Raw genomic sequence first — 9,157 nt, 5'->3', positions numbered from 1 at the left:
GAGAGAGAGAGAGAGAGAGAGAGAGAGAGAGAGAGAGAGAGAGCTCCCCTCTCACGAACTATAAACTCCGTCACTATTTTGATTCCCAGCATTTGGCATGATCGTACGCGCGTTCGCCGGTCCCCTCATGCAATATTGATGACCCGCCGCGGATCAAATGCCCTATGATAGCCCCCACCCACCGTCACCCTAACCGGTATCCTGATTGCGAAGCGGGTCAGAGCCACTGATTTTCAATGGATGGGATCCGAATTTAAACTATGATTATACCCCCGCGTCGCCTAAGTACCGGGCACGACGTCGGCTTAATGAAGCTTTGGCCGAATTAGTGCCGCGAAAATTACCGTCGGCCCGGCTCTCTCCGCGTGCTCCGTATTCGAGCGACGGACGGATACGTCATTGTTGTCGAGACACGTAGCGTTATCCGCCGCGAATCGCGATCCGCGGATCACGATCATCGGTGGCAGAGGATTCGGCGTGGGGGTTGGTAGGTCGGAAAAATTATGGAATAAGACGTCGATGATGATAAGGATCGCTCGCTGAAGATAACGGCGCGTTAATTCCCCCGCTCATGCGTTCTAATGAAGTGCGCGATAAGGTCGCCGCGGCCAAGTTCCCGTCCAGCTCGAAGATCGTAACTCGTCGCGCACGCGGCTCGCCGCGAGGGTGAAGATGCCGCGGATATAACGCGTTAAGTCCGAGGAAACGGCTCTCCGAGAGAGGATGTCGGCCCAACGGCGAGATGGCGATGTCTCTCCCTATCTCTCTTTCTCTCTGCAGCGGCGTGCGGGACGGCGACATGTAGGAGATGAATGACGGCCCTCGAGAGCACGTTTCACTTGCGCTTCATAGCAGCGCAATAGCTCTGTCCGTGTAACTGGTCGGCCACCAGAGTGGAAGGCCGGGGCGAAACGAACGGGGCACGATGGAGAAGAAGAAGGAGGGAACCGGCGAGAGGAAGATGAGGAAGAAGAATCGCGGAAAAGAAAAAGAAGAAGGTCGGTGGAGGGAAGACCGCGAAGGAGAGAAGGCAGGAAGAAAGTTAACGAGCCACGAGGAAACGAAGCAGAGAGGAGGGTTATCCGAAGCCAAGTGGGTGAAAGGAGGGACGCGCGTGAAGAGAGACAGATAGAGAAAGAGAGAGAGAGAGAAAGAGAAAACACGCAATGAGAGGCTCTCTGAAATCGTACGAAAATGGCGGCTCCAGCGCGTCCGGAACGTCCGATTTTTCCGCCGCGATTTTGTACCCCCGAAATCCGCCGCTGTCTTCCTCCGTATCGACGACCAGCGTACCTTCGACTTGCCCTTCTCTCTTTCTCTCCTCCTCTCTCTTTCTCTCTTTTGAGCTCCTCTTCATTCTCCTCCTCTTCCACCTCCTGCTGTTGATCCTCCGGCCATCCTTCGTACCTGCGGCCCGTACCGTCGATGGACGCAATGGCGCGGCGGTGGTACCCTGCGTGGTACCCGTTCCCTTCTTAATGGCAAATAAAGCAGGTGGAGCGCAGTGAAGAACCGCTCGTGATTGCCGGATTAATTGGCTGTAGCGTGGCCGCGGTGGTAACGGAGGATGTACACGGCACGGATTATTATCCGACCGGAGAGAGAGAGAGAGAGAAAGAGAGAGAGAGAGCTATCCTAAACGTTCCTCTCCGTGCCCCCTAACGGCCCTCCGCCCTGGCGACCCCTTTTCGCTGCGCTCCATCCAGCGATGCACGCGGCATCGATCCTCACCGTGGATGTTCTCTCCCTCTTGAGCCGGGAGAGGAGAGAAGACGCGGCCGCGCGAAGGATAGCTCGATCGATTATTTCGCGAGAGCGTGTGTCGCTCTCCTTCGGCCTTCGACTCCGCCTCGTCGTGGCGAGTTTTCGGCGTCGAGCCGCGTCGAGTCTCGCGATCGCGATTTGAGGTCGAGAGAAATTTCGGGCGGTTCAACTCGTGAATTAAATTCTTGCGCGAGGAGTTAACTCGTGGAACTCCTCTCATGTTTTGAGGACATGAAATGGCGGAAGATCATGTTGCTGTCGTTGATCTCCTTCATCCTTCGTCGTCGCAGTGAGTTTCGCGAATGCGCGATCAAGTAAAAATGTAGACAGAAAATAAATCAGCTAATAAATTATATTTCTAAAGAAATAATTCGAGGGAGAATCTCACCATTTTTTTTTGAGAGAGAGTAGAGAATAGCGGAAAGTAATGCTCATTGATGTCCTTCGTTTATCGTGGCGAATATCCGACGTCGAGTCTCGCGGGCGCGGTCAAGAAAAAATTCCAAAAAGAAAACATTCAGCTGATAAATTAAGTTTTCGAGTGAGCAATTAACTCGATGAAGGTTTTCCCACGCATTGGGGACAGGAAACGACGGGGGCAGGAGATAACGTTGTAATCAGTTGATGTCTTTCGTTGCGGCGAATTTCGCGCGGAATCTCGCGAACGCGAAAGCCGTGGAAGAATTCAAGCGAGTTCGCAAATGAAATTCCTGCGTGGGGAAATCAACTCGGCGAAGGATCTCACGCGTTGGCAGCAGGAGACGGCAGGACGATAATGTTGGAGCCGTTGATCGCTCCTTTATTACTAACCGGGGTGGTCGCACGATCGAAAAGAGCGCGGCAGCGAGAGGAGGAGAGAAGGGGTTGTCCGTAAAGAAATTCGCAAGTTTCCTCCGAGCAGAGATCGACGAGATTCGCAGGAGGGATCGAATGTACGCGAATGAAAAATTCCGCCGTGCGTATACACGTATCGAGATCTCGTTTGCTCGGATAGAGAGCAGCCTCTCTTTCTTTCATTCTCTTCTGCTCCTTTTTCCGCCCCTTTTTCTTCTTTCGGTGATGGAGTCGCGAACACGCGCGCAGCGTTCGCCGCAGCGAAATTGCGAGCGCCGGCGAATAAGGTTACCGCGATCGCTCGGCGTATATTACCGCTGGCTGATACGGGACTATCCTTGAAGACTCCGAGTGCTGACGCGGTAACCATCATGGTTTCCCTGAGTGGCACTGAGTCGGCGAATGCCGTCGGGGGTGTCACGGGGATGGCAATGGCGGCGGTGGTGGAGGACTCGTTGCGGTTAGGGGGTCGTGAAAGGGGCAAGAGGCGAGATAGAGGAACGCGGAGGAGCAGCCGGAAAGAGAGACAGGTCTCTTCGAGCGACGTGAACGCGGGAATCGATGCGGACATTCCGGTAAATTGTGCGCGCCCCTGCTGACGCGGTGTTTTCGCGATTCGTTCGCGCTACTCTCGCCGTTGCTGTATCGGCCGCCCGGACGGTTTATCTCAGGCTTGCTTCGTCGAGCGTCGTTTACGAGGCGTGAGGGAAATCATGCCAGCTTTAACTTGGTCTCGCGAAGTTCCTCAGTGCCAATTCCTGCAATTTTCCGAGACTTCTTTATCTTTCTTCTTTGTCACGCGACAAATTCGCTCTCGATCTGTCGACGCCCCAATTTTCGTCCGATGTGTCCGTCTTTCTCTCCGCTCCCCGTGTCCGTGATCTGCGAAACGTTAAGCGCGGCTCTCTCCTCGCTTCATTCATGCTGATCGCGGCAGAGTGCTTTCGGGGAAAGATCGAGTCGATGGGAATTCATGAGGGCGGGACGGACGCGTGCGCGGAAATCGAGAACACCGTATATCACTCCCGGGACTCGAGTGGACTTTTATTTTTCGCCGTTGGCGGTATCTTTCCCCCTTCTCGCGCGCACTCCACCGTGCTGCCTCGCCGTAACGCAAAGTAGGACTTTTATTATCGTGTTTGCGCTCTCCTCGTCCTCTCCTCCTCCTCCTCTTCTTTCCACCATACTCCTCCCTTTGCCTCGTGTTCCTTCCGTAAGAAAATTCTGACGAAGCTCACGCGCGAACAAGAATCCATTTCCACGGAATTGATTTGAAGGATCACTCGTGTACTACGCTGCCGCGTAAATCGACCAGTCACTCTCCTTTCGTATCGAGTCACTTGATCGATCGCGAACCTTGTCACCTCGTTCCGCCGCATTCCTATGAACGAGTGATTAGAAGCGTGTCGAGGAAACGATGCCGAAACTCGCAATGGTCTGCCGATAATCAAACGTAATTATCCGCGATCGTTTTGTAATTGTGGCCGGCCGAACGACCGACCGACCGGTCGCTTGGTTGGTCGGTCGGAGCCGGTAGCAACCGTATCGAATTATAACAACAATTATGCTAATCATTCTGTCTCTAGGTAATCGCATATGATTGGCCCATTACGTACGAAGAACAGAAACGCGTTATCGGCTGCAACACGCACCGGTGACGCCGTGACCGGTCATGCGTTACGTGACTTCTCGTCGCGCATAGCCGGAAAATCTCTCGTTGCCGTTCGTTTCGCGTGAAAATTTCGCGATTTCAACCCGCTGTTCTAAAGCGACTCGGAAAGCGTCTTTGGGAGAACGAGATAAACTAGAATAGGCAAAAATTATAATTAGAAAATTAATTAGTCAGATAAATAATTAAAAATTAGAGAATAAGTGAAAACTAGGAAATTAATGGAAGCTGGGATTATAATAAATAGAAATTAGAGGGAATAATAAATAGAAACTAGAGGAGATCTCTGAGAAGGTTTTGGGGTTTGTTCAGATTTTTTACGTGCACCGAGAAAAAAATTCTGGCATTTGCAGTTATAATCACATACATGAGTAATCACTATACATAAATTACAGTAAAAAAACCACTTTTTCTAGTTAGATGCTACTGTAACGTCAGTAATAATAACCTGATATATATGTCACTATTACCATTTTTGTGTTGGAACAACACGAAAATATGGGTGATATAAATATGGGTGAAATATGGGTGGAGTCGAAAACAATTATAACTTTAGTTGGATCAATCATTTTTTTCTTACAGTGTGGATTCGTTTGAGGGAAACATCATTACGCCTCTAACTTGAATCAACATTGATATAAGCTTCCCAAAGTTTATAATTTTTTTGGCAAGCCGACCTGGTTTGCGATTAGAAATCAAGAAATTTTCCATGTGGGATCATTTCAAAGATCAACAACCATTTATCGAGAAATTCATTTCGTCCTTCGTGAAGAGATCCTAGTTCGCTCCGGATCGTGTTCTGAGTCGTTCGATCTTCGTCGCGAATCGCAGCTCGATGCTGTTCCTCGTTCTCCTCATTCTTACCATGGCCTCATCGTTTTGTCGCACGCTATAGGTCGTGGCGTATTCATAACAACGATCACGCGATGTTATGCGTGTGCGTCACTCAAGAGAGCCGGCGAATCTCCTTCACGCGCGACCTGCACGTTTTCGCTCACCTGGTCGCCAGGTTACGACTTCGCGCCGGTTTATGTGTCGCCGCCGTGCGATACGCACGATACGCATCGCCAAGGAGAGGTGTTGATACGCAAACCGTATCGCGAAGAAGAAAAGACTACCCGTTATATACCGTCACCTGCCGCCACCTCAAGATTACGATCTATCGTTTGCAGATATCGGGAAGGCACCATAATGATGTCATTATGGAAGTTCGACGTCACGAATTTCACTGCTGTCTTCCTCTCCAGCGCTCGTTCACAGCGTTGCGTAAGTCGGTGGCAGAAAAATGCTCACGGAAGGTAATCTTAATTCCCAGAAACCGCGTCGCGCCGCGGTGAGATGGGAAAAAAGGAGAAAATCGCCGCGCGTTTCCGACAACCGGCAGGTAGATAGAGAGAGAGAGAGAGAGAGAGAGGGAAAGAGAAGGGACGACTATAGGTGACCGACACCGAGGGTGGGAATTAGTCGTGTTCCAAGGACGCCACGGAAGATTCGTAGGTTGCGTGCTTGTGTCGTAAGTTCCCGCTTGTCGATACACACACGCAGCCTCGGGGTGTATAATGACGACGTTTTCAGTCGGCCCCTTTCAAAGCGTCACGATCGGACAGTGGTCGGTAGCTCAGTTACGCGGAAGCCACCTTCCTCTCTGCACAGGTATCCGGTAGTTTCCTCTCTTTCCCGAATTTGCGATCTCACGATCTCACGCGCGTGTCCGTCCGTCACTCTCAACTTCAATCGCTGCAAATCGCGCACGAGATGATATTTTACGCAGGAAAAATGCCTTTCGGGCGCGCCTTTTAATTACCGACTATCTAATCAGTTGTTTGATCAGCTATTCCGCTTGTCATTGTAGCGAACACCGATAAATAATCGATTCTCCGTCGTGTCTCGTTATCGTTTTCCGATCGCGTTCGATCTCGGCTCTTGGAATTTCCGACATTAAACGGTGAAACTTGATAAATATTGAGATTGAGCGCTCGAGATTGACTTCTCTTATTATACACGCGCGTTACATTATCTCGTTCCTCGACCTACTGTGTGACGCACGTGCAGACATTCGGATTGTCACCACGTCATCGTCGATCGGAGCCCACGTTCACTCGGGCGACCTCCACGGTGGCTTGCGAGGTTGTGGAAAACGCGGCAGGTCTCGGTCTGTAAGGGGAAAGAGGAAATTCGCAAAATGCTCGACTTTTTCTCGTTCGACGTCGCTCAATGCGAGCTCTCCTTGAGTCACAATTTCGTCGCACGACGCTTATCGTTTCCTATTACCTGCCGTAGTCGGTCGACATAGTTGCAAGCGAGAGATAATGGACGATTACCACCTTGGAAGAAGGGGAACACGCGTGCGTTACCTCGGGTTCGGTGGAAACCGGTCGCGCGATGATCACGCGCGCAGAGTTGAGCGCAAATCACGAGAATAATCTTTATGTCTGTTCCCCTTGTGCGATACAGCTCGTTCTTGGTTTGCATTGAAATAGTCCATAGTTTAAAACCAGTATTTCCCTTTTGACTTGATGGAAAAACGATGTCTTTAAGTTTCTCGCGGTGTAAAATGTCACTCAAGGCGAGTGAATTTTTACTCAGAGCGATGATAAAAATTTTGCCACTTGCAATTGTAAGAATAAATGTTTCACTCAAGTTTAGAATGAATTCCGACTCCATACAAGCGAATATGACTCAATTATAATGTATTGTCGTTGTAGAAAATACATCATTCCCTCTTCAATTTCAAAAGAAAATATTCATTCAACGATTCAGCATAGGAAATTCACTCTATGGCAGTAAACAATCACTTAACATTTGAGTGTGTGTGTCTACTGAATTCTTTTTGAACTTTAAAATTTCAGTGACTCCACTATCAGTTCACTTTTTATGTCGAATTTTACTCATAGAAATTTACTAAGCATACAAATTCGTAAATCTACCTTCAACATAGCCCTTATAGTTTTAGAATAAAAATATCGACTCGACGAATTCAGAATTCAGAATTGTGAATCCACTCTATGAGCGAGAAATCAGTCGAGTCCGAGTGATTCGGTTGTCATTTTATTCTTCGAGCAAAACTTCACTCCGAGAAATTTAGAATTTAGTCGCCATTCGCCAGGGAGGACTTTCTTTCACTTTTCGCGAAAGACATTCCGTGGACATTCCACGAAGTTTACCGCGACTGCAATTTTTTCCTTCTTTCTTCCCCGTTTTTTTCAGTCACGCTCACACGTCGCATTGACATTATTAATGAAATCAGTTATTTACCTTCACACGTCTCGGTTATCGAGGAAACGTCGCAACTGGAACACGCAATTATCCGCAGCTTCTAGAAAAAGAGGAAAAAGAAGAAGAAAAAAAATGGAAGAAAAGAGCTCGTTGCTCGGCGAACTCTCCGGCGCATGCACAAGGCGGAAAACTAACAAGCGGCCGACGTCGACTGGCGATATCGATCGTGGTGTTTGCGAGATCGTTACGCTAGTACGGACTACTGCGCCGACTAACCGCAGCGGCGGCGGTGGCGGCAGGTCCGCTCGACCGGTATGCAAAAAACGTACTCGCGACTACGATTGTTACGTAAATCGAGCTCGGTGTAACTGCACACCTTCCAGTCGGTTAATAATAATCCTCGACGCGTCGCCCGTGCCATGAGATGTGTTCGCGGACGGAGATTAAATGCGCCGCTTAATATCCGCGATTGAGATCGTATCGAATGCATGTAATTTCTCTAATTCCCGTAACTCCCACACGGTCGACACCCACACACACCTCGTCGTGGTTCGCTTTCGTCGAGTGATACCGGGGTTTCTTTCTCGTCGGGTGAACGCGAAAGGATTGTCGTTTCTTTCTCTCATTGCTTTTTTTGCTCTGCTTTTATTCTGGTCTCGCGAGACCGCCAACGATAACTTTCTAGAGCGGCTCTTGAGATCCTTCAACCCTTGAACTTATATTTCCTTGCAAAATTTTGCAACCTCCATGTTATCGGAGAAGTAAGTCGAAGCGGTCGATGAGAGTGCAGGAGACTTACTTCGTCGCAAGTCTTGACATACTTGCTAATCCTTTCGTATTTGAATTGAGAATTACAATCACCTTTCATCTATAAATTAATATTCTCCAGAAAAAATTTTTTCACATATAATCACATCCAGCGATCAATAATCAATAAAAATGTATTAAAATACTTCAATCCCCCTTCCTTAAGTGGTACGCTTGGGAAATTTTGGTAAAATATAAAATTTCTTTTCATTTATTTAAATTATTGTATTTCTTAATTCGTAGCAAAGATAAATTGGGTATATTTTGTATTACATTCTCCAAAATTCTTCAAAGAAAACAGCAATAAAGAGAATAAATAATCTAGATACGCTTAGAAAAAAAACACTCTAGAAAGAATCGCGCAGTTATCTTATATAGCCACTAAAGAGGTCAAACAAATTTTTTTTCACGAATTATATTTAGCGATCAATGAGAAAATTTTACAGTCAAGAGTTTTAATCAAACTGAAAATAAGATTGAAGAATTTTCTGGGTAGAGGAAGCGCAGGGAGATTCCAACGGCGATCATTTTGCATAATAATTGCTCCGATATCGCGTATCTTCGGCTCGCGCGGTTTGGCCAGCTCGCATGCAAAAAAATTTCAGTTGGTGTAAACAAATAGGAATCAATTGAAAAGTAGGTAATCAGAAGCGATATCTCTGTTATGAAAACTAATATTTCTGTTGTCGCAAACAAAAATATTCACTTGAACATTCAACGATATTAGAACTCAGTTGAGGTAACTGAGAACAATTGACTAAACGGAAGCCTCATAAAGGAATTTTTCTGTTCCTACAGCCGAGTTTTCGTCTGATCTCTGAGCAACCGAAAATTCGGTTGCACCAACAGCATTGTTTTTTCGGGGGG

At 47.9% G+C, this 9,157-nt stretch overlaps 2 protein-coding genes across 6 annotated transcripts in view; one reads left to right on the top strand and one right to left on the bottom strand.

Annotated features, from left to right (window-relative positions):
- Positions 1 to 9,157, top strand: part of LOC116848197 (protein ABHD13) — a 183,002-nt gene that overhangs the window by 60,780 nt on the left and 113,065 nt on the right. The gene's annotated exons all lie outside the window — the stretch shown is intronic.
- LOC116848194 (transcription factor Sp9-like) overlaps positions 1 to 9,157 on the bottom strand; it is a 131,998-nt gene that overhangs the window by 105,470 nt on the left and 17,371 nt on the right. Inside the window, exon 2 of one of the 5 annotated variants that reach the window (XM_032824034.1) lies at positions 7,523 to 7,583. The exons of 3 other annotated variants lie outside the window; for them this stretch is intronic. The gene's annotated coding sequence lies outside the window, so the exon portion shown is untranslated. Of the gene's footprint in view, positions 1 to 7,522; positions 8,950 to 9,157 lie in introns of those variants that run through there. One more of the 5 variants, XM_032824036.1, reaches the window with a different exon arrangement.

This window comes from Odontomachus brunneus, unplaced genomic scaffold, assembly GCF_010583005.1.
Source record: "Odontomachus brunneus isolate Ranch 3 - 2012 unplaced genomic scaffold, Obru_v1 Obru_scaffold_091, whole genome shotgun sequence".
Lineage (NCBI taxonomy): Eukaryota > Metazoa > Arthropoda > Insecta > Hymenoptera > Formicidae > Odontomachus > Odontomachus brunneus.
Note: the sequence above shows the minus strand (reverse complement) of the source record. Positions and strands in the feature narration are given on the sequence as shown.